This window comes from Dromiciops gliroides, chromosome 3 (assembly GCF_019393635.1).
Source record: "Dromiciops gliroides isolate mDroGli1 chromosome 3, mDroGli1.pri, whole genome shotgun sequence".
Taxonomy (NCBI): Eukaryota; Metazoa; Chordata; class Mammalia; order Microbiotheria; family Microbiotheriidae; genus Dromiciops; species Dromiciops gliroides.
This window is the reverse complement of record NC_057863.1, coordinates 212,809,401-212,834,031: the sequence shown is the minus strand read 5'-3', so window position 1 is coordinate 212,834,031 and position 24,631 is coordinate 212,809,401. Positions and strand designations below refer to the sequence as shown.

At 34.6% G+C, this 24,631-nt stretch overlaps 1 protein-coding gene and 1 pseudogene across 10 annotated transcripts in view; both read right to left on the bottom strand.

Moving 5' to 3' along the window:
- Nucleotides 1–24,631, bottom strand: part of EPHA6 (EPH receptor A6) — a 1,203,504-nt gene that overhangs the window by 438,039 nt on the left and 740,834 nt on the right. The gene's annotated exons all lie outside the window — the stretch shown is intronic.
- LOC122745990 lies at nt 13,580–14,839 on the bottom strand (annotated as a pseudogene).

Below are 24,631 nucleotides of genomic sequence, written 5' to 3'. Positions count from 1 at the left end.
TTATTTGGATCTGTGCATTTAATAAATACAACTCTCAGTTATTTCTTTTGGTCTGGAGGCCTTGTGAAAAAATTACTGAGACACTAAAGGCCCTATAAACTGAGAAAGTCTGGGAACCATCAGCATCACAGTGTCATTTAGCTCAGAGCATGTGCTCTGACCATGTGCTATGTCTACAAACACACATTCAGAAAAAATTTCTGAGCCGTATGAAAATACTGTTTTTTTTTAAAGTTCTGATTCTTAAAATAATCAACAAAAGATAAAAATATAGAAATAATATATTGGGGGAATGCTTCAGAATAGATGCTAACCATTTGAAAACCCAAACAATATTTCCTACATACAAATTATGTATTCAGTATAATTACATAGAAATATTGATTTCTAACACACATCCTTTAAGTCTTTGAAACATTACCTTCTACCTTCAGAATTGCATACTTGAAAAAGTATTTCATTAAAAACATCTGACTCATACATATTGAATCTATGATCAACAAATAGTATATTATATATTATGTAGTGTGAATAATGCATACCATTTTCAGGTGTGGAAATGCATATCATTGCATATTTCAAATGATATAAGAATTATTTTCTTACAAGTACATATAATGGACAGGAAAGACACTTTTTCATTAGAGTTACTGAATTTCTCTCTATTAGTATTTCAGAATTAGGCAGCTAGATTGTATAATGGATAGAGTGCTGGTCCTGGAGTCAGGAATATTGGAGTTCAAATTTGACCTTAGACACTTACTAGCTTTGTGACCTTAGGCAAGTTACATAACTTTTGTCACAGTTTCCTTAACTATAATTTGAGGATAATAATATCTGTCTCCCAGAGTTGTTGTGAGGATCAAACGAGATAATATTTATAAATTTCTTAGTACAGTATCTTGCACATAGTTGCTTTATAACTTGCTAGCTATTATTATAATTATTATTATCATTAATTATAAAAAACATGGCATTCTAGTAAATGCATGCAATTAACAAGTCCTGAAATGAAAATTATTTTAAAGGTTTGACTTCTAAGATAAACAAGAATGAAAATAAAAGGAAAGTATTCTCTCCCTAATATCCATTAAAGGTAAAGCTCTCCAAGCCAAAGTTATTACCTAAAATAATTTGTTCAGTTACTGCAGTTGTGTTTGGCTCTTTGTGACCCTATTTGGGGTTTTCTTAGCAAAGATACTGGAGTGGTTTTCCATTTCCTTCTCCATTTCATTTTACAGATAAGGAAACTGAGGTAAACAGGGTTAAGTAATTTGCCCAGGGTCACATAGCTAGTAAGTGTCTAAGGCCATATTTGAACTCAGGAAGATGAGTCTTCTTGACTATAAGCCTGGAACTCTATCTATTGCTCAAACTGGCTGCCCAACCTAAAATAATAGTTATCATAAAGTAAAGGCATTTCCTGACAGCAACCCTGTCAGATAAGCAGATCTCTGAAAGGTAAAATGACTTTACTGGACAATTATTAACAGTAAGTATCTATTCAGGTGCTATCATTCAAAGTCCACCATGCCATTGTATTATGATGGAGAGCCTATTATGAAGTCTGCACGGAGGCATATTATTTGCCTAAGGTTCTACCATTATTTCCTAACCTTCTAGTACTGATTTCAGACTTAAACCATAAATTTAGATTTTGAGATAGTAGTGAGGCTTCATGATGCAATCATTGTGCTTGTGGATTTGCATTGATTATACACTAATTGGAACATAAATTTAGAATCATAAGGTAACACAATTTATCTAGTATAACAAGAAAAGAAATAATAATGATTAGCATTTATCTATCACTTTGAAGTTTGCCAAAGACTTTACAAATATTACTACATTTGACCCTCACAACAAGCCTGGAAGTTAGGTGTTCTTATAATTCTCATTTTATAGATAAGGAAACTGAAGCAGATAGAAAGTAAATGATATGCCCAGTGACACTCTGCTAGTGAGTATCTGAAGGGAAATTTGAACTCGGGTCTCCCTAACTCTAGGTCTTTCCAATGTGTCATACAACAACCCCTTAATTTTTATATATGAGGAAAAATGAGAACCAGAGAGGCTAGGCAATTCATTTAAACTCACACAGCTAGTAAGTGACAGATTAGAATTAAAATCTAAGTCCTCCAATCTCTAAACTAGTACCTTTTTCAAAATACCACATTCTCTGATGATTTACTATGTACATTAAGCTTTAGGTTTAGGGAGATGTGACTGTACTGCAGGACTGTATTAGAAGGAAGGGGAAGAGAAATCTTTTGCTTACTTTTATATAGGTACTTATAAATATTGACACTTAAATATTGACTGATTAACTGCTAAGTTGCTAGCTAAACCCTTTTAGAATGACTACGAATCCTATCTTCAATAGATGGCTTCAAATTAAGTTTTTTTTTTTCTCAGTTTGTCAGGTTTAATTTTCTGTTATACTTCTTTATGTTTCCGGTGGGAAAGTGATTTTGAGTTTTGTGGGTAAATCTGACTACAATGTATTTCTGCCCTCTTGTTCTGTTTCTAAATTTTGTCTGATTATATGTTTCCTTCTTTCACCCTGGTGATGAACCAGTGTAATTGCCCAGCGATTGAAAGCAAAGGGTCTCACTTTGTATTTCCAGAGAAAGGACAGTCTAATCATCCCTACTGAATTTTTATTACTCATAAACTTTTGTAATAACACTTCATATTTACTGTGTGAGCCATTCAACAATGCATTTAGCCTGAGAATATCCACTTTAAAACTTCTCGAACTCATTCTTGGTACTTCTTATTTAAATTTATGTTCTGGTAGGTTACCTAATATCTCCTAGTAATGTGTACCTTTGGATACTTTTTTCTCCTTGCATTTTTTTCCTTCTTGTCTGAGCTTAATAGTAATACACACACACTTTTATTTATCTATTTCCATTGTTTCTATCTCTAACATTGAGGTTCTCAGACACATAATAGATTAATAATATATAATAAGCAATGTTTCTTATATTCATGTTCTTCAGCTATCACATTATTTGCCTCATCTTTCATATCTGTGAAGAAAACTATTCTATTCTAGTCAACAAACCTAATGCCAGATCCCCAACAACTTAATTTATGTCAATGTGTTTCAGTTAAAATTGAAAGACTGAGCACCAAATAGTTTTGCTACCATCTTTAAAAAAAATCCACTTTTCTGGCTTACTCCATTTTATGAGGAACTAAGGCTGTTCCTTTAAACATATTTTGACCCCTCTTAACCTATATAGGTTTTTCTTCTGATCTTGATCTATAAGCCAAACTTGTTTCTACAATTTCTCTCCTTTCTTCCATGTCTTTCCTCCAGATCCATCTTTCTTCTCTTTTCCTCTCCTCTCCTTTCCTCTCCTTTCTGCTTTTCTCTATTATTCTTTCTCCTCCCCTCTCCTTTCCCTAGCTTTCTTTCCCCCTCTTACTCACCTTTCCCCCTTCCATTCCCTTCTATTTATTCCTTCCTCTCCCTTACTTCCCTTTCCTCCTTCCAAAGTAAGCTCACTAAATTTCATCTCTAATAGAGTTAATCACTCTTTCAAGCTTTCTTTGATGTTACTGGTTGGTTTCTCCCACTTCTCTTTCTCTACATGTCCTCCTGTTCATATTTTTGAAGACTTGAAACACACATCAGATGACGAAAATATTAATTTTTAAAAGACACAGAGGTCACTCTTTCTTTAAAGTCACTCCTTTTATGACAGTAGGATGCTGATGTAGCATGACATGATACTAGTGAAAAATGTGTGTCAATATCCACAATGAACACTCAGCACTCACTACCTGTGGAGGCCATGATAAAAGTCGTTTTATTAATGATGAGTCAAATTGTCTCAGCAGGGTCAGCATTTGTCTAGATGCACTTGAGACTTGCTGCTTTATCTATGAGCATTCTTTTAAGCACAGCCTGTCCCTTTTTAATTTTCCTCTTATTGGCCCTATGGCTGGATGATTTAAAACATTCCCTGTGGCTTGTCTTTACTCTGCTGTTTTCAATAATTTATAACACAGACTTCTGCCAAATACTATTTAATTCCACAAAGTCTTTTGAGAAACTGTTTAATGTGACAGATGTTATAAAAAAGCTGTATTGTACTATGAAATATAAAGCAAAAAGTTCCTCTCTAGAATGCCCAGAGAAGCTGCTGACCATATTATTACTACTTGTCAAAACTGAGTAAAAAAGAGAATGCATCACATCAAGAGTTTCCTGGATTTTAATATGGCTTATTCAAGACAACCTTAGGAAAGACTGAGGAAATGACTAAAACACTGAATTTGAAGAGTCCCAGGGAAAGTACGTCTGACTGCAGAGCAAATGCCAAAAAAAAAGAGCAAAACAAAGAAACAAAGAAAAGTTCATGTCCATCATCTTCACTGTTGTTGATATTCATTTATTCAGTCGTGTTCCATTCTTTGTGACCCTATGGACCATCCATGCCAGATCCTTCTATCCTCCCTTTTCTCTTCAAGTCTGTCCAAGTTCATGTTCATTGTTTCCATGACACTTATCTATCCATCTAATTCTCTGCCAACCCCTTTTCCTTTTGCCTTCAATCTTTCACAATGCCAGGGTCAACATTTTCACTCTACGCATCTTATTTTTTTATTCTTATGCATGTTCTATCATAGATTAATCAGGAATGATGATTTCTACTGATCCCACTAAAGAAGGGACAACTGGATGTCTAATCTACTGCTTAACCCACATTTTATTTTGGTTTAAATACCTAGTTTCTCAACTATGCTGATAAAATACTTTTATGTTGGGATTTTAAAATCCTTTAGGATGTCAACTAAAAATCAATACGTATTCACTAGAGTAGGGAGATACTAAGTTTAGAGAAGGCACTGACTGTTCCCTCAAGGACCTTAGAGTCTTGGATGGGGATTGTACACTATCTCAGATAGCTATTGTACCTAATATTAGATTATTGTCACATTACATAGACAGTTTGCATATAGTGGGTAATAAGGTCGGAGCTCCAGAGCAGGAAAAGATCTTAAAGGTTATTTAGCACAGCACTCTCATTTTATAGAAGAGGAAAATGAGTTCTGGAGAGGTTAAGTCACTTAAGGTCCCACAGTGGTGACAACAGAAACCATGTTTTGAAAAAACCATATTAAAATCCAGGAAACATCTGAATCCCAGGCTCACTAATTCCAAAGTCAGTGTTCTGTCTCATGTACCATTCTACATTTTCTAAAAATAAACTGCAAACTAATAAACACATGAGGCAAAGTACTAAGTCATAGAGAATTCTCAGGCTCTCTATCTAGTCTTCTGAAAATAAAATCCAGGGAGTAATTATTTCCATACCAAATATTCAGATTTAAAAAATGCCTTTACTATGTGTTTCATACTTTTAATTGAATGTACATCTGTTAGAGAAGTCAGATTTCAACTGTGGAAATGGAAAGGAATCCTTGATGATTTTCAAGCATAATTTATGGCCATCAGTATTATTACTTTATAGTCAAACCATGTATTTAAATATCTTTTGATTTTTGTGACACCTCAAATTCTATCAATAAATGTTTGGGAGAGTATTTTCATCAACTGTGTTTTCAACCATAAAGTTTGATAAGAATTAGTCCCTACAAATTGATATTGGCATCATTTATTGTGCTTTTCAAGGAGAAATATATTCCATCATTCTTTCTATTCAACCCCTAAGGTGTATCAGCAGAAAAGAATAATTTGAGTCACAGTCTAGAGTAATGAAATAACCTGTCTCTAAGGATCCAAAGAACTAGATTCATCAATTCTTTTCTCAATCTTCTCCCCCTATTTGGAATTACAGATAAAGTAAAACACTTAAACTCCAACTGCCTTGAGACAAGATCCTTAAGTATTTGCTCATTCTAGTAAAAAAAAAATATGACTACTCTCTTCTGAACTTTTAAAGCATTACGGAGGTAATATGACATAGAAAAAAGGTATACTTCTCTGGGACTCAGAAGGTCTGGGATTTCAGTCCAGGTTCTAAAGTAGTTATGTGAATTTTGGTTAGCTACTTTACCCCTGTGAGCCTCAATTTCCTTTTCTGTAAAATGGGACAAGAGAGAGACATGTCATAGAAATAGCACTGAGCTTCGAATCAGGATAGTTGGTTTTGGCACTGTGGTCTATCAGGCTTTTGAACAAGTAATTTTTTTTTTCTTACTGGGCAACATCATTTTCCTTAACTGCAAAATTAGAAAGTTAGATGATATGATCTGTGAAGTCTTTTTCAAGTCTAAGAGTCCATGGCTCCATAAATACATCCACTATCTACTTAAAAGAGTTATTTTCAATCAAATTTTATAATTTCCACGTTCCTACTATGTGAAAAGCACTGAGCAAATCCTTCTATTGAGGAACCAACATTCTATTGGGGTAGTATTGGTGGTGGTGGCATAATATGTACGAGGAAGTTTTGATGTAAAAGATGAAAACTAAGTCAAGTCTTGAAGAACATCAATAATTCTGAGAGCAGAGAAGAAGAGCAAGTACCAGAACATTGGGAACAGCTTATATAAATGTATGGTGGTATGAGATGAAATATCAAGTTTGAGGACTAACTAATAGTCAAGATTATCTGGAACAGAGGTTGGGAAGGGGTTAACTTGAAATAAAACTTAAAAAGATAGATGGGCGGGGCAGCTAGGTGGCACAGTGGATAAAGCACTGGCCCTGGATTCAGGAGTACCTGAGTTCAAATCTGGCCTCAGACATTTGACACTTACTAGCTGTGTGACCCTGGGCAAGTCACTTAACCCCCATTGCCCAGCAAAAAAAAAAAAAAAGATAGATGGGCACCAGATTCTAGAGGGCCTTAAATGCCAGCCCAAGAAAATTTTATTTTATTCTATAGCAATGGGAAATCAGTGAAAGTTTTTGACCAAGGGAATGAAATTGGCAATCCTGCCCTTACAGATTATTTTGTAGTTGCATAGAGTATTAGACAGAGAGAAGAGAGCTGGGAAACGAATGAGGAACCTATTATGGTAGTTCAGTTAAGAGAGGATAAGACCTGAGATAGGGTGGCTGTAAGAATGGAGAAAAGGGGATACCAATGAGAAAAGTTTTGGAGGCATAATGGAAAAGATTTGGCTTCTGGTTGGATGTAGGTGCTGAAGGAGATGGAACAGTCAAGGATGCTTTTCAGTTAAACAGAACTTAGGTTTGAGTTTATTTAATTTGATTTATGAAGTTCTTAAAAATCTTAAAGTGACAGTTAAATGTGATCTCCTATATATTCTCTGTTCTCTTCAATGAATTAAAAACTTTTGTGTATCAAACAGAATCATTTAGATGCTCAATCTAATAAATATTTATTTAATAACTACATAGAAAGGTAATACAGATTTAAATGTGTTAGACACACAGACCACCCTTAGTTAAGTAATGTATAATCCAGTAGGGGAGAAAAAAACAAATAAAAACTATGTAACAAGACAGAATACAGTTGACATTAAAAGGTATACAAACAAAGGAACATATGAATTAACGGGAAGGAGAGAATTATGTGAATCAGGAAAGGTTTCAGAGTAGAACAGGCATTCCAGATATAGAGCAAAGACAACGGTATGAAAACATGGAGAGAATGGGAGCAAGAGTGAATTTGGCGAGAACATAAAGTGTGTATGTATATGTATATATGTGTATATACATATGTATATTTTCACATGTATGAATAGCAGGGTATAGGACTAAAAAGATCTTTAGTTCACAGAGTTAGAGCTGGAGGGGACTTTAAAGGATATCTCATCTGCCTCCTACATTTTACATATAATGAAACTGAGACTTGGAGTAGTTAAATGGCTCACCCATAATATCACAGAGATACTAAGTGGTATTGCCAGGATTTGAAACCTGTTTTGCTTACTCCAAATCCGTTGCTTTTTCACCTATACCATTGTGGCTGTATTGTAGTGGATCAAGATTCTTAGACCGAAGAGTTTAAACTTGTTCTGTAGGCAATAGGAAGCTATGGAGGGATTTTGAGAAAGGCACCAAAATAACAGAATCTTTACTTTGGGAGGATTTCTAGATTAATTGATAGTGGTTTGTAGGGTAGGAGCAAGAAGAAACTAGTGGTTAGAGACCTACTGCAATAATCTTCAATCATTTCAGTTGTGTCCAATTCTTCATGAACCCATTTGGGATTTTCTTGGCAAAGATACTGGAGAGGTTTTCCATTTCCTTCTCCAGCTCATTTTACAGATGGGGAATGAAGGCAAACAGGGTTAAGTGACTCGCCCAGGTCACACAGCTAATAAGTATCTGAAGCCATATTTGAACTCAGGAAGATGAGTCTTGGTTCCAAGCCTAGTGTTTAATCCACTGTGCCACCCAGCTGCCCAACATACAATATTATATTATATACAATATTAAGCATTAATGGCTAAACTTGTACTAAGACTTTTGTGACAATCTATATAATGACACAACCAAAGATCATAGTGGAAATGAAAAGGAGGGGACAAATGTGAGCAATATTGCGAAGGGTCAGTCTACAGGACTTTGTAACTGATTGAATGTAGAAGGTGGGGGAGGGTGTTGAATAAAAGATAACTTCAAAGATTTAAGACAAGGCAACTAGGGGAATGACAATACCTTTGATAGAAGAAATTCAGGAAGGAATATTTGGGGTATGAATGATGAGTAAATCTAATGACATGGTTGAGGTGCCATCTAGATGTTCATGCAGGTATGTTCATCAGGCAGCTGGAAATGTAAGACCAGTTTTTAAAAGCGAAGTGAGGACTGATGATCTACATTTGGAAGTCATCTGCAAATAATATTAGCTTAAATTTATATAGCACTTGTAATAACTCTGTCAAAGAGGTTATTACTTTCATTTTGAGGCACACTTAAGTGATCTGCCTGGGATCACACAGCTGGTGTCAGAATTTGAACTTGATCTAAAGCCTCATTACCCAAGATCATTACTCTTTCTAATACCCCAATTCTAGTAAGATATTCCAGTAGAGCAATGAATTTATTCATGTTAGAATATGTCTTTTGTTGTACATTACAACTCAACCATACTTGTATAGTCTCTTATCCATGTCCTCCTTAAATTCTTAGGTTTTCTAGTACATCAAGGACAATTGTTGAAACTTTATAAATGATTCAAACATTAAGGGAATAAAAAGTTTACATAAAAAATATGGAAGATAGAACTTTTAGAAATGTGTATACTTAAGGCATAAGGAAGAAAGAGGGGTAAAAGGAGGGAGACAGGGCCATTAGGAAATTTGAAAAGACCAGCATGCCCAAGTTACTAGGAGGAGAAAATTTTAAGAAAGTAATGTCAAATGTCAAGAATAAAGGCATCAAAAGTGTCAACTATGGATAAGAAGTTAAAGAGACTGGGACTTGAGAGAAGGCCATTGGCTATGCTAATTAGGAGTTCATTGGTGACCTTTGAGAGTAATTTCAGTCAAATGGTGGGAGTCTGAGCTGCATTAAGGAATGAGTGGAGAAAAAGTAGGGCAATGTGAATAAAGTCTTTAAAGAAATTTGAAAGCAAAAGAGATAGGGTTGAGGCAATTTTTAAAAATCTCATTAAAGTTTTTCAGACCATAGCCTTAGAGCAGGAGAGGACTTTAGAGGTCATAGTATCCAATTCTTTCATTTTTATAGATGAAACCTAGAAAGTACTTTAGTCATTGTATCACACAGATAAATAAGAGTACATCACATGGCACTTACCACACCTTGTTTGACAGCTATTTGAAGATGTGACATCCTTATACTTGTTCACTTTCCCTTCCAACTTCACTAAAGTAATTTTCTAGAAGTGAAGAAGCTGTGTCCATATATTTTTCAATCACTTCTTCAGTGTCCCAACCCCATAATCCAGAAGCAATCCTTGCACATTAAGAGGCAAAATGGAACAGTGGAAATAATGGTAGACATAGTTAAAAGATATCTAGCTTTGAATTCTGACTCACATATAAGTCTAGTGATTTTCACATCTGTTAAATAGGGATAATAGGACTAGAGAATCACAACTTTAGATATGAAAGGGTACTTAAAGAACAGCTAGTCCAACTCTATGGGAAAACTGAGGCCCAGTGCAGTTATATAGAAAAGGACAAGGACACATGGTTTAAGTTGTGCAGTATTGGAGGGAATAGCTGCATCAATGAAAGCACAGATCTATTTAAGTATTCAAGTATGAGTAATTTAAAGAGTAGTTGTCCTAGAGTAAGAAGGATTTAGTTCAAGTTCAAGTTCTGACAATTAGCTGTGGGATGCTGGGCAAGATCACTTAACCAGAGTCACATAAGAAGTAATATATGTGTTTCTTAACTCATAATTGTGAAAAAAACACTTTGAAAACTTTATAGCGCTATATGAATGTAAGCTATACCATTTTTATTAATATTACTTTAAATATTTGTTATATTTAATGTTGTAATTATTGTAGTAGATATTTAATAAATAAAAAATAATTTAAAGTCTTATCTTTTAGATGCATACTTCAGCCATTACTTATTTATGACCATAAGCCCACAAAAGATCCAGGAGTCACCATAAACTTTACTTCTCTGCCTAACTTATCATTTTCATCCATATACCCAAAGATTGTTATGCCCTATACAGGTCACATAAAATATTCCTTTTACATATAAAGAAATAATTTATATAATATCAATGACAATTACTCTATTAGTCTTTGAAAATGTCCTGTCCTTGGGAGTTCACTCTTCCAAGACAGCTTACTTAATTTCAGAAAGCTTTAATGAAAAAGTTCTTCTTTGTATAGAATCAAAGTTTACCTCTCTGTATATTCTCCAATTAGTTCTAATTCTACCCTCTGAAGTGCAAAAGAATGTCTAATCATTCTTTTATGTGCAGAACCATTAGATAAAAGAAGGTAGATGTCATAACTTTACTGAAGTTATCTCTTCTCTAGGCTGAACCATTGTCCCCCACCATTATTCAAAGGACACTGTTTCAAGTCCTCTTGACACTTTGGTCTCTCCTGATTAATGAGCTATAGATAATTCTCTTGTCCTTGTTGGTAAATTAGTGTTATCCAGTAGATTTAACATTCACCATATTTGCTCAAAAAGATCAAACTAGGATAAGATAAGTGTTTCTCTAATATAAGTAGTTTTCTTAAACTTTTTATGTCAAGGACTCTTTGGGCAATCCAGTGAAATCTATTGAAACTTTTAGAGTATATTTTAAATGCATAAAATAAAATATATTATCTTAAAAAGAAAACCAATTATATTGAAATATAGTTGTCAAAACATTAAAGAAAAACAAACAAGTTCACAGACTGTGGGTTAGGAACTCTTGGATTAAATGTCATCATACTCTGGATACGTCTTTCTTTGACTTTGCTATTTTTCTATCCTGCTATCTCTTTTCTCTGACATATATCAGTTTATAATACTAATTCCTCTCCATCTAGCTACAAATATACTCTCATAATTCCCATTCTTGTTTCCTATTCCTTCTCACAAACTTCATCTTTCAGTCCAAACCTTATCTAGACAATGCTCAAAAATATGACATAGTGTTTGTTACAATTTTATAAGAAGCAAGATATTATACATATTTGTTATTTCTTCTCCATTAAAGCTGAATGTTATACCAAAAAGCACACTTTCCTGACTTTTAAGCATTCTATATTTTATATACAAAATGTATGCTTAGTTACATATGAAAAAATCCTAAAAGAAATTGGAGAAAACATGCTCCCCTTCATGTTTTCAGACTGTAACCCATTTCTAAGATTTTAACCATATAGGAAGATATTATTATCACAAAGATGAATTTTTGTTCTACCACTAGAAGTAGGAGCTTCAGGAAAGCAAAGGCTAAAGTCTTCAATGCAATCCTAAATGTTTTCTTCTTCTGATTCTTTTCTGGGTCCAGATCATCCTCCATATGTTTTTCTCTGCCCCTCCTCTGCCACCCCCTCTGTGTGTGTGTATACTTATAATATGTTAGTATATACACATATTATCCATATTACATATCTAATATGCTATAAAATGAAAAATCATTTTCAATTTTAAAAATATATTATAATGCAGCATTAAGTTGCTACATATTCTCACTTTTGTTAATTTATATTTATAGGAATAGAATAGGGAATAAACTTTTATTTGAATTATACTACCAGAAAAACCAATTTCCATTCTCTCCGTATACTTTTCTCTAAAATTCTAGTGCTCTAACTTCTGAAACTAGTGTTCTATTTGGGAGAATGAGTCCTATAAAAAACTCAAATAACAACGTCTGGTTGGTCTGGATCGCTACTTTTTGTAATTTATGAACCAAATTTATTTAACTGAACTAAACTTTGTGGATATGTGCCTGGCCTAACATGAAGCATAAGTACCACAAGAAGGTTTTTTTTTAAATCCCCTAGGAAAATACACATTTGAACATTTTTGGATCAATTCTATGGAAGAAATGTTTATAAAAGTTCAAGACTAAAATTAATTAAATAAAATGGAAAAGAAGTGTTTCCAGATCAATTAGTTTATGGAATAAGTAGCAGGAAAGTTTGCATCTAGCAAAAACTTGTCTACTAGTGAATCCTGAGAAATTAAAATGATAATTGGACAAACCTTAAAATGACAATTTTTACATTAACAGAGTTAATTCATTTGTCATAGGAATATAATTTATTTTCTCTATATTTCTCTAAGGGAAATGCAGAGGACCTTGGTAGACAAGGGAAGCATATGACTATTCCTGATGATGGCCTCAGGAAAACTGGTAAAGTAAAAATATATTATCAAGGACAAGCTATAACTGAAGTGTGTTAGTGTCTCAGGCCATGAGAAAGAAGGATAATAGTTTTATTTGCTACTCATATCAATTAAGTTAAAAAAAAACATTCAGCAAACCCAAGTTCATTAGTTAGCTCTCTGTAAAGGATTTATGGGATAATAAGGAAAATAATTTCACAGAATAAGGTGTGGATGAATTGCAATCTTCTTCAGTGATAGAGAGAATGGCCATATCAGTGAGATTACAGATCCATTAAATTATTATATAAGAAATATATTTTTGGAAATAGAATATAAAGCAAGATGATATAGATCTTAATGCTGCATTTTAATAGATCTTCCGACACCCAGCCCAGAGCTCTAGTCACCATGCCACCAGTTGCCTCTAATTATTGTATTTCTATTAGAATGTTTAAATCTGGCCTGAGTAACTTACTAGTTAGGTGACCTTGGGCAAGTCTCTTAACCTCTGTTTCCCTCAGTTTCCTCAGCTCTTAAATGGGGATAACAACAGCACATACCACTTAGTAGATGTTTAAAAATGCTTATTTCTTTCCCTTCCAATTAAGAAAGTATTGTTATACATTACTATATTTTAATGGATAATGTCTAGATGAACATACCATAGATATAGATGCAGATACAAATGATATATATTTTTTAATATGTAGGTATATACACATATATCATAGGAGAAGATAATTATAAAGTAACTAGTGTGGTGTTATATAAATATTAGCGATGATGATGATCTAACAACTCTCTAAGACTATAATAGTCTTTCCTTCTATTATAGGTGGACACTGAAGAGGATTTAATTTGTTTTTCTTTTTAAAGATCCCCAAATGTGAAACAGCTGAAAACATTTAAAATGAATAAATATTTGTGTATGAAGCTTTTGGTCTCCAGCTCCATTTTTGTTTTCAATTGTTTTGGTGTAGGTTCTTCTTTTTCAGGTTCTTGTGTCTTTTTAAGGGATCCTTCAGCATCACCATTTTCCTTGTTTTCATCACTATCAAATTTTGTTTGCTTGCCTTGGAATTGTACTTTTCCTTTATTGGGTATATGCTGGATAGCTTTACCACCTCCTCTTCCTTTTCCTTTAAATTTGTGACCTTTTGGCTTCAATTTATTTAGGGATTCCTATTGGTCTTCAATGATTTTTTTCAAAGCTTCTTTCTCTGTCTCTCCTTCTAATACTTCGAATGTTACATTTTTGTTTCTTAATTTTAAGTTTCCATTATTTGCTTCATTAGCTTTGTCCAGTGCTTCTTTTGCCTTTTCTTTAAATAAGATTATTCCCTCTTTTGCTCCTCTAATGAAGTCCATCTGCTTTATTTCTCCATGATTAGAGAAGTGTGTGAAGATCATCTTTACAGGTTTGATCATCTAAATCACCATAAAATTTCAGCAAGCATCCAATCTTTTCATCCAGGGATTTCAACTCCACATCTTCAGCTTGCCTCTGTTGTTCTTCTTGCTCTTGTTTAGCTTTTGCTTTTAGCTTCTACTGTATTTTGCTTCCTTTCTCCAAACTTTTTGCAATGCAATCTTCTTTAAAGAGTATCAGTAGCTCTGTAGCTTTGTATTTTTGTCCTGGGGTTTCTATAAACTTCTTGGCAGATTCGAATATGGCAAATATTGATCCCTTAAATACTTTATGTAATGTTATCCTCATTTGAATATTTTGTACTTGCCCTTTATCTTCTAACCATTCTTTTATGTCATCAAGAATTTTCATCTATTGGAAAATTTTTAACACTAATGGATCTGTTTTTTACTTAATTTTTACACTCATCTGTCACTTCAGGGAGGGGTTTGCTTGGAGATCTGATTTTTTGGTTTTATCCTCATTTAATTCTGTGAATTCTGCCTTTGATTTCTTTAGAGCACATATCACATCAAAGTCTTTTGTTAGTTTGCTAACAAAGGTACCCAGCCATCATCTATTTTGATCTGTTCCTTTAAAAATTTGTCTCGTGGAAGGTTAAAGTCACCAAAATAGTACTCAATTTGTTGGCAGATTTTGGATTCCAGATCAGTCATTTTTTTCACTATCACTGTTCTCAGCCATTGTGGGAGCCTATTTTGTGAGGATCCAGCAGGGTCTGTGATGCCCCACCATGATCCTTTTGATCTAGAAGCTCACTCCTTGACTCCTTGTAACAGTGTTGTTCCCTGCCCCTCCACTATTTAAAGGCTGGATCTGGGCCCAGGCCCAGGCCCAGTGGCCCCTGAGGGCCTCCAGATTAGTTTATCTAAAGATGTCATGCTTTAGAGAATATTTTGCCCAAAGATTCTGACCCACTTTAATTTACCAATCAAAATTAGTCTGAGTATTCTACTATAACCCATTTTTTCACAACTGGTCAATCCACTGTAGTTTTGTGGCAAAGATCAGAACTTCTATATTATTAGATTTGAAATACCTTGCTTTTCCAGAACATTTTTGGAAATGTTCCTTACTAGACATCTATCAGTCATAGTTCTGCCTAGCTTGCATGGGAAATTTATGTTGTATTTAAAAGATATTAGAACATTTAATTTTATAATTTCATTTAAATTATAAGTATTTCTTTAAATTCCCAAGACCTACAAAATTTTTAGAGAACTAGAAATAATAATCGTATATATCCCTTTCTTTGTTTGGATATTTGATAAGAAGACACAATTAAGGACAGTTTCTATAACATGACAGGAACTACTTTTTTGTGAGATATCTGGCAAATGGATAGAGGGCTAGCCAGAGAGAAAGATCTGGACTCAAGACTAGCATTTGACACATAGTGTTTGTGTGGATCTGGGTAAGTAATTTAACATCATAGTATTTCAAATAATTCTCTAAGATTATAAGCATTAGTAGAGGGAAGTAATATATAAAAGAGTTGTCAAACACAGACACTACTGAATGGGACCAGGACTAGATTAAAATGTAACTGGGAAATATTTAATAAAATTAATAAGAATACAATAAAAATAAATAATGTTAATATGTGGTTTTCTGAGTCAATATGTGGCCTGCAGAGAACATTATGATCTAATGGCCTTTGTGAGTTTGATACAATTGCTCTACAACACTGAAATCACAAGGTCAGAACAAATTAATCCTAGATTCCCTGAAACAAAGCCCACTACAATTAGTCTTGTAAAATATGCCAGCTAATACCATATTAATATTTCCACAGCCATACTGTAAGAAAAGCTAAACACTGGGCTACTGATTTGGCTCTTAATTTTAATACTGGCTAGCCAACCATTTTTTATGTTTTCATTATTCACCAACTACCATGTTTGGGCAAATACAGTGATGGAAGTCATAAAGCACATATGTTCCTTAGGAGGGTAGGTGAGATTTCTCCCTGGCAATAATGCTTATTTTTTTCATGTTTCAAAATCAGGTTTTCAGATATCTTTCAATAGAAGGAAGAATTAATCATTTCACACTTTAATTTTTACATCACAAATGTTCTTGCTTTGACAGTGAATATGCCACTACCTTAACATAAGTTGCATGTTTTTAAAAAGTCAATGTTTTAATGAACCATATGGTACTCTGTAACCTGAAAACTAATGTGGTTTTGACTTATCAACAGGACCCAGAAGGACCTAGTTGAACAAATTATAGTCTTACAAATTTGCAAATGACAAGTACATAAGTATGTGGTGATTCACTTTATATTTTACTATTTTATAATTTTAAATTTACTTTAGACAAAAATAATTACCATGTACATAAGTTAGTGAAACACAGTCTCTTCCCTCAGGGAATTTACAGTCAAGGAAGGAGCATAACATGTATACTCAACTATTCAAAAGTACAAATGGGTTTGTGATCTCAGCTATTTAGATGTTGCCTCCAACAGTGCAGATATCTCTGCCTGCTGATCCCATGTGACACTTGTTCATATTCTATAAGGGGCCTACTCAGTATGGACGGAGGGCGAATTCTTCACTTTCTCCTGACATCCTAGGGATATTCATTGTCCATACTCACTCAAACATCTTACAACTCGTTTTTTATCCTAATAAATCTATTGCAATTTTTTTTTTACAAAGGTCACCACAGAACTGATAGCTAAGAGCCATTGACTTTAAAAAAATTTTTTTTTTTTGGTGAGGCAATTGGGGTTAAGTGACTTGCCCAGGGTCACACAGCTAGTAAATGTTAAGTGTCTGAGGCCGGATTTGAACTCAGGTACTCCTGAATCCAGGGCCAGTGCTTTATCCACTGTGCCATCTAGATGCCCCGAGCCATTGACTTTTTTCAATTCTTTAGCACTTTTGACACAGTTGACCACTCCCTCTTCCCAGATACTCTCTTTTCTCTTGGCTTCGGAGACAACATATTTTCTAGTTTTCTTCCTCTATCTCTACCCATATTTTTCCTTTCTCCTTAGCCTACTTCTAATTCTTTTCATGACTGTAAGATCAGTTATCTCCCAAGATCTATTCCTTGGAGAACTTTCCTATAGGCATTGTTATAAGTATATAAATGTCACCATCCCTTTGGCAAAGGATGCCATCAAGTTGCTCATAGTTGAGCTATGCCACCATCATAGGTATATAGGGATAGTCTGACATGAGATTTTTGAGAAAAATGTGGTGATGCTATTGCTGGGGCAGCTAGTTGGAGCAATGGCTAGAGTGCTGCACTTGGAATCAGTTCAAATCAGGCTTCAGACACTTCCTAGCTATGCGACCTTGGCCAAACCACTTAACCTTGTTTGTCTCAGTTCCTTCTCTGTAAAATGAGCTGGGGAAGGAAATGGCAAAGCCCTCCAGTAATTTGGCCAAGAAAACTCCAAATGGGTTTATGATGAGTCAGACGTGACTGAAATGACTGAACAACAATCACTGCTGGTCAGCTTAACTTAGTTGTACCACCATGTAGGTTGGCTTCTACACAGAATGAGCACATGACTGAGGGGAACCTACAGGGTTGACAATATACTGTCTGAATTTTCCTAACATGGATTTATCTCCACCAGAAAATAAGGATGCACCCAAGGGAAAGTGTATGTGTCCATATTTTGCTCCTCTAGGTGCCTTGTGACAATGTTTTTTCTGGTCCTCATGGGTAGTGAGTCAATGTTCTCTTAAGGCTATCCATTAACTTTGAGAAGTTCTTTCAGAGACAATTCAAGCTACATTTTGGATAAGGTGATTATTCTAAGACTCTAACCCATCAAGCTCAGGTATATTTGAGAGACTGGATGCAACATGTTCTCACCTACTGGTTTGTGGTATGTTGGTTCCCTTCAACCTAGTTTAGTCATTGAGTTTTGCCAGGGTGTGACTGGTACAGCTTCTTGGAGCCACAAGTGAGAGCTGGGTGAAGGCTGATACCTAAGGTGAATAAGCAACCCAGAAACAGACTTGGCAAGCCTTCATCCCAGAGCTTCTAGTTCTCCCTGAACACCCCAGACACCCCAAAGACGTATGAGTACTGTGTGATGGAAGGACTAGGATTCAATATGACCCAAGCCAATCATATTTGGCTGAATTTTTCATTGAGTTGACTAATTTTTTAATTGGATGGACTTAATTGACCAGTAGTTTTTGGTAACATTTAGCCAGACTAATAGTTGAACTGGAGATCTAGTGCGAAGTAGTAAAGGTCATAGTCCTGTGGTTATTGAAGTAACACATCAATTAAGTACTACTAGGTATAACCACATCAGGGTAGATCCTAATTACTCTGACAAATTTCCTGCTGGGAAATTGATCTTCAAAGATTTTTTAATGCCTTTTTTAACCTGTTTACTTCATTTTAAAACTTCAAAGTCTGCTTCTCTATTAATTATCACTTGTGCTGGAAGACACAAAGAATAAAACATTATGTTTTATTCATCTGAGCAGAGCTTCCACAGCACTACATTATGGCAAAAATGGGAACTTATTGAGGCAAAGGTCATCTTCTGTCAAACAATACTATAAGAGGCTTTCCCTTTAGCAGGGAAATCATGAATATTTTATCTGAATATTTCCATGAACTTGCTGTTAAAGCTCTGTTTGTTGGCATTTGCTGGGGATGTCAAAATGAGTTACTGTAATTTAAATCTTTTGCTAATATGCATATCAGACTGGCATTTAAAACATGTTAATCATCCTCACCTAATTTCTTATTAAATATGTATTTCTGAATAGTTAGCATCGTAAAAATTTCTAATATAGTAAGCTAAACTCCATCATTACTTTTACTCACTTATCACATTTTAAATATATATATTTTTTTCTCCTAATGCAAATCTGGGTGCATTGTCTTCAGGAAAAACTGTAATAAACTAATTAGCAACTTAATTTCCCCTCTGAATGACAGCATGGGAAAGAGGAGAGAGGAGAGTGTTATGCCTAGAATGAATTAGAAGTATAGGTTTAGCTATTGCCATATATATATATGTATGCATGTATATACACATATATATGTATATATATAGTATACCTACTATAATTAGCATGTATACACAAATATACATATATACCCACAAATATACATATATACACACATATATACATATACACACACACACACACACACACACATATATATAGTGGTTACTATAAGACTTATGGACCCCAGTGTTTAAGGGTGTTAAGAAGACAGTAAAAAGACATAGGAGGGGGCGTCTGGGTGGTGCAGAGAATAAAACACCGGCCCTGGATTCAGGGGGACCTGAGTTCAAATCCGGCCCAAACACTTGACATTTACTAGCTGTATGACCCTGGGCAAGTCACTTAACCTTCATTGCTCTACACACACACACAGACACACACACAAAAGCATAGGAGCCCACATCCTAGAGGGAAGTTCTATATTTCAAGGTAATTGTGTGCCTCAGTTTGGTAAAAAGAAACTTGATGATGAGGATGACAATGATGACCAGTTGTTTTGGGTAACATTTAGACAGACTAATAATTGAACTTAAGACCTAATGCAAAGTAATAAAGATCATAGTCCTGTGATGATGCCCCCCCCCATTAACTGGATATTGGAGGGAAAGCAAAAGAAGAATTTTCTAGGAAGGGTCAGATATAGGGGGGAATCTGTGTGCAAAGAAAACAATATACTAGCTGTGAAGGTCCATTAGGAATCCTGAAACACCGGATGATTGTTCTCTGCCAGTATCACTTATTGGGTAACCATCCCAGCCAATGTAATGAAACTGCCCTTATGCATTTAAGAAATAGTTGAAAGCAGAAGCATAGTATGTTAAGTCATCTTTTACTCAAAACCATCATTGTGAACAGATTGATGTAGAGGGTAATGGATCAAGTGGTTCTATTGTTGTCAAATGGGTTTTTGTTGCTGGTTTTTCTTCAGTCTTGAAGAGGACCATTACATTGGGGTGATGTCATGACTTGCAGTGAATTGGATTTAAGTGAGGGAGGGCTGTGCAGTCACCAACCTCACTCTCTCCTCCAAAGCCATCTTGGTCCAATGGCAAAATACATATCAAGATGATAGGAGATGGACCTGGATGTTTTAAGGTAATGGGGGTTAAGTGACTTGCCCAGGGTCACACAGCTAGTAAGTGTCTGAGGCCGAATTTGAACTCAGGTCCTCCTGAATCCAGGGATGGTGCTTCATCCACTGTGCCACCCAGCTGCCCATCCAGTTCTCTTTTATTTTATTAAAAGTCAAGATAGATAGAAACCAACCAGCGATATTGATACCGCATCTGCTGAAGATGCTTCAGAGCAAATGACACTGACCATAAAAGTAAACAAGCCATGAATAAATTGAAGTCATTTTGTACCAGTATTATTTAATAAAAAGGAAAACTGAGCAAAAATCTAGAGATAGATCTCACCAGTTAGAGGCAAGGATTTGTCAGATCATTTTTGTCAGTGGTACCCTTGGCTTGATATCATGCACCAATTTATTACTGACAAGGTAGTGGTAATCATTAAAAACACAGCTTCAGTACTATGCCTGATTAGAAGAAATAGATAAAATTCAGGAACTTAACTAAATTAAAGATGGCAAAGGAAAAGAACCTGAGTTTACTGAAAATCTTCACTTAATGTGGACTCCAGAAATTATACTTAACAATGAAATAGATAATGATGACAGCATTAATATGTGAAATTATTTTAAAAGGAGAAAAGGACATTAAGATTAGAATTCTGAAAAGCCCTTCTTGAGGATGAATTCAGCTAGTAGACAGAGTAAAACTGGTATTTGCCATAACATCATGAAAGAATACATACTGCCACAGTTTTTGACAAAAATATAAAAAATATTTTAGGAAATTAATCCTAGGAAAGTATATGGTTAAAAAAAATACCATAGGAGCAAAGATGGAGCTGGCAAGGAAAATCCTTAAGTATAGGCATCAAACACTACTATGATGGAGATTCAGAGAGCTAATGAAGAAGGAAAAAATTCTTGAAGGTAACATCAGTATCTGGCTTGTATAAATAGGAGAAAACTTGGATGTTATATTTCCTGATTAAAATAAGCAAAAAAGGAGGCAGCTAGGTGGTGCAGTGGATAAAGCACTGGCCCTGGATTCAGGAGAACCTGAGTTCAAATCCGGCCTCAGATACTTGACACTTACTAGCTGTGTGACCCTGGGCAAGTCACTTAACTTCCATTGCCCCACAAAAAAAAAAAGATATCAAAATAAGCAAAAAAAAAAAAAGATCATCTATATGGCCACAAGAAGTCTAATACAATGAAAACACAAGTTTTATCAAATGAAAAATAAAATGTGCATATTTTAAACTAATGAATAATAGAATAGTTATATAAAGGGAAGTGTGAAAATATATTTTCTAAGCATAGGTAGAGAGTGGTTGGATCAGAAAATAACTAACATTATTGGCTCAAATATTTCATATTGATATATGAATTACTAGCAAAGCCCTATACTAGCTTCCTCTCAGATGTAAGCATGATGCCTTCTTTCTTACTAGAAGGCACTCCATATCTATTATTGAAAGATGAGAATACTAGGGAATCCACATATGAAATAAATACATTTCTGGGCCTTATATAAATCATCTACATTTTAAATCATTAAAAAAAATCCATGAATATTTACAAGAAAACAACATGTTGTCTGAAAAGCCAAAGGAGCCAGTCAAAAGACCATAGGGAATATAAAGAATAGCAGATTGGTTTGTGGAAATGAAGGGGTATAATGACAATTCACAACTTGGTCATTACTATTTTAGAGTTTAGACTTAGAGATCAATGTAGATTATACAAGGAAGTGATAGAAAATGTGCTTTTCTCCAAGCTTAAAAAAGTAGCAGCTATTAAATACTTAGCAAGATATTACGTGGTAGTATCTAGATCTAGATCTAGATCTAAATCTATATTAGAAGCTTTCTACCATTAATGTGGACTATTAGGTGACAAATTTCCATGCTACAAATAGAGATCTCAAGGTATACTGGAGAACTCAACCAATAAATTGTATTAGAACTGGGGACAAAAATATAAATAATGAAAAAATCTCTATAGTCAAGGTGGTTTTTTTGCATATCTTTGACTACTCAAAAATCTATCTACTTTTGCTCAAGAGACATTCTATCTTGTAACAAATATGTTTATATAGTTCAAATAAACAAATCAACACATTGACGAAGTTTCAAAATACATATCTCATTCTTTATTTCTACCACATTATTTCTCTTAAGAGTTGTAAGTGTGGTGGCAAGGAATTGGAAGTTGAGGGGGTGCCCATCAATTGGGGAATGGCTGGACAAGTTGTGGTATATGAATACAATGGAATACTATTGTGCTGTAAGAAATGATGAGCAGGAGGAGTTCAGAGAAACCTGGAGGGTCTTGGGTGGGCTGATGATGAGTGAGATGAGCAGAACCAGAAGAACATTGTACACAGTATCATCAACATTGACTGTTGATCTAGTGTGATGGACTATATTCTTCTCACCAATGCAATGGCACAGAAGAGTTCCAGGGAACTCGTGATGGAAGAGGATCTCCAAATCCAGGAAAAAAAAAAAAAAGAACTGCGGAGTATAGATGCTGATTGAACCATACTATTTCATTTGGTTTTGATGCTGATGTTTTTTTCTATTTTGAGGTTTTTCATCATTGCTCTGATTTTTTCTCTTATAACATGACTAATGCAGAAATAGGATTAACGTTATTATGTGTGTGTATATATATATATATAACCTATATCAGATTACCTGCTGTCTAGGGGAGGGGGAAGGGAGGGGAGGGAGGGAAAAACATCTGAAATTGTAAAGCTTGTATAAACAAAAGTTGAAAACTATCTTTATATGTAATGGAAAAAAATAAAATACTTTATTAATTAAAAAAAGACTTGTAAGTTACATTTTATCATGTCTTTTCATGTCACTGTTATTTTGCAGATTGCTCAAAGTTGTTTCCTCTCGTACCATTGTTGTCTTCATGGTATAAATTGTTTCTCTGCTCCTGCTCATTCCACCCTGTATCTGTTTATACACTTTTGGTATTTCTTTGAATCCATCATAAGCTATTAGGTTATAGACTGGCTTTGTGGTTTCACTGGTATAGAGAACTACAAGGTGAGCAAACGCCTATCAATAAAGGTGGGAACCTTCTCTCCATGTGTTTGTCAGAATGATGATCACAATACACAAAACACACCTGGAAGCTATTCATGTGAAAACATGATACTATGACCTAGAATTGACCTAGAATTTGTTCTAATATTGAAAAGATATTATAGGTAAAAATGGTACAACCCTTAAAGTAGGCATATTCATTAAGGTAAAAATAATAGCCTTTGGGAAGCTTTCGATAAGCAGCAGGCTCTGTGGCCATTTATCTCACCATTGGCTTATTCCCCCCTAGTTTCTTTTCCATATCCCCATGCTGATTGCTTCCCTTCCATATGGGCTGACACCCATATGGAGTTCTCCTAGGACCTTAAAGAGACCCTGGCAATATCAACAATTTGCTTACATGGGAAAACCTTTTAATGCTTACAATCATCCTGTACTTTATTCTGTGCTGATATGATAATATCATGATAATATAATGCATAGCTTTAGATAACACTAGTGCCTTATTGACAATGTAGTCCTGTGTTAAAAAAATAAGAAAAAATGACTAATATGGTAATATTTTACATAATTGCACATGCCTAACCTGTATCTGATTGCTAGCTGCATCATGGAGAGGGGAGGGGAGAGAGGGAAGGAGGAATAAAATTTGAAACTCAAAACTGTAAATAAAAATGTTTATATATAAGCCAAGACTTTGAAGGACTATCTTGAGTGTAGTAGATGTAGCACTGAATTTAGAGTCAAATGACCTATCTTCAAATCTGAGTGACTTTGATTAAATAAATTCCCTCTCTGGATTTTAATCTCCTCATCTATATAATGGAGTGGTTGGGCTAGATCATCTCTATGTGACATTTCTTAGAGCAGAGTCTATGTATTGATAATGTTTTTCCCACCCCTTCTCCTTCTATCTTTACATTAGTTCTATTGCATCTATTAGTACAAAACTACTAAATATCATATGCCAAAGGCAATTGTTTTCCATGGGAAGGGGTTAAGATAACTTACTCTAGAATTCTTTGTGATTTTCTATGCCAACTCTACTGAAATTATTACTATCTCCATTTTACAGGTAAATCAATTGAGGTTGAGAGACTAAATAACTTCCCCATGGTCACGAGTACTAAGTAACAGACTAAAATCTAGGTTTTTTAAATCACCAAATATGGTACCTCATGAGACTTGTTGGGCAAAAGAAAATGAGTATATCCTTAATTTAATGAACAGTGAAGCAATTCTCAGGTGACATTTAAAAACAGGTTTGGCTAAGACTTTTTGTTCATTAATTATAGGCTTTGAAATGATTTGTATGAATCTCTGATTCTTGAGCTTC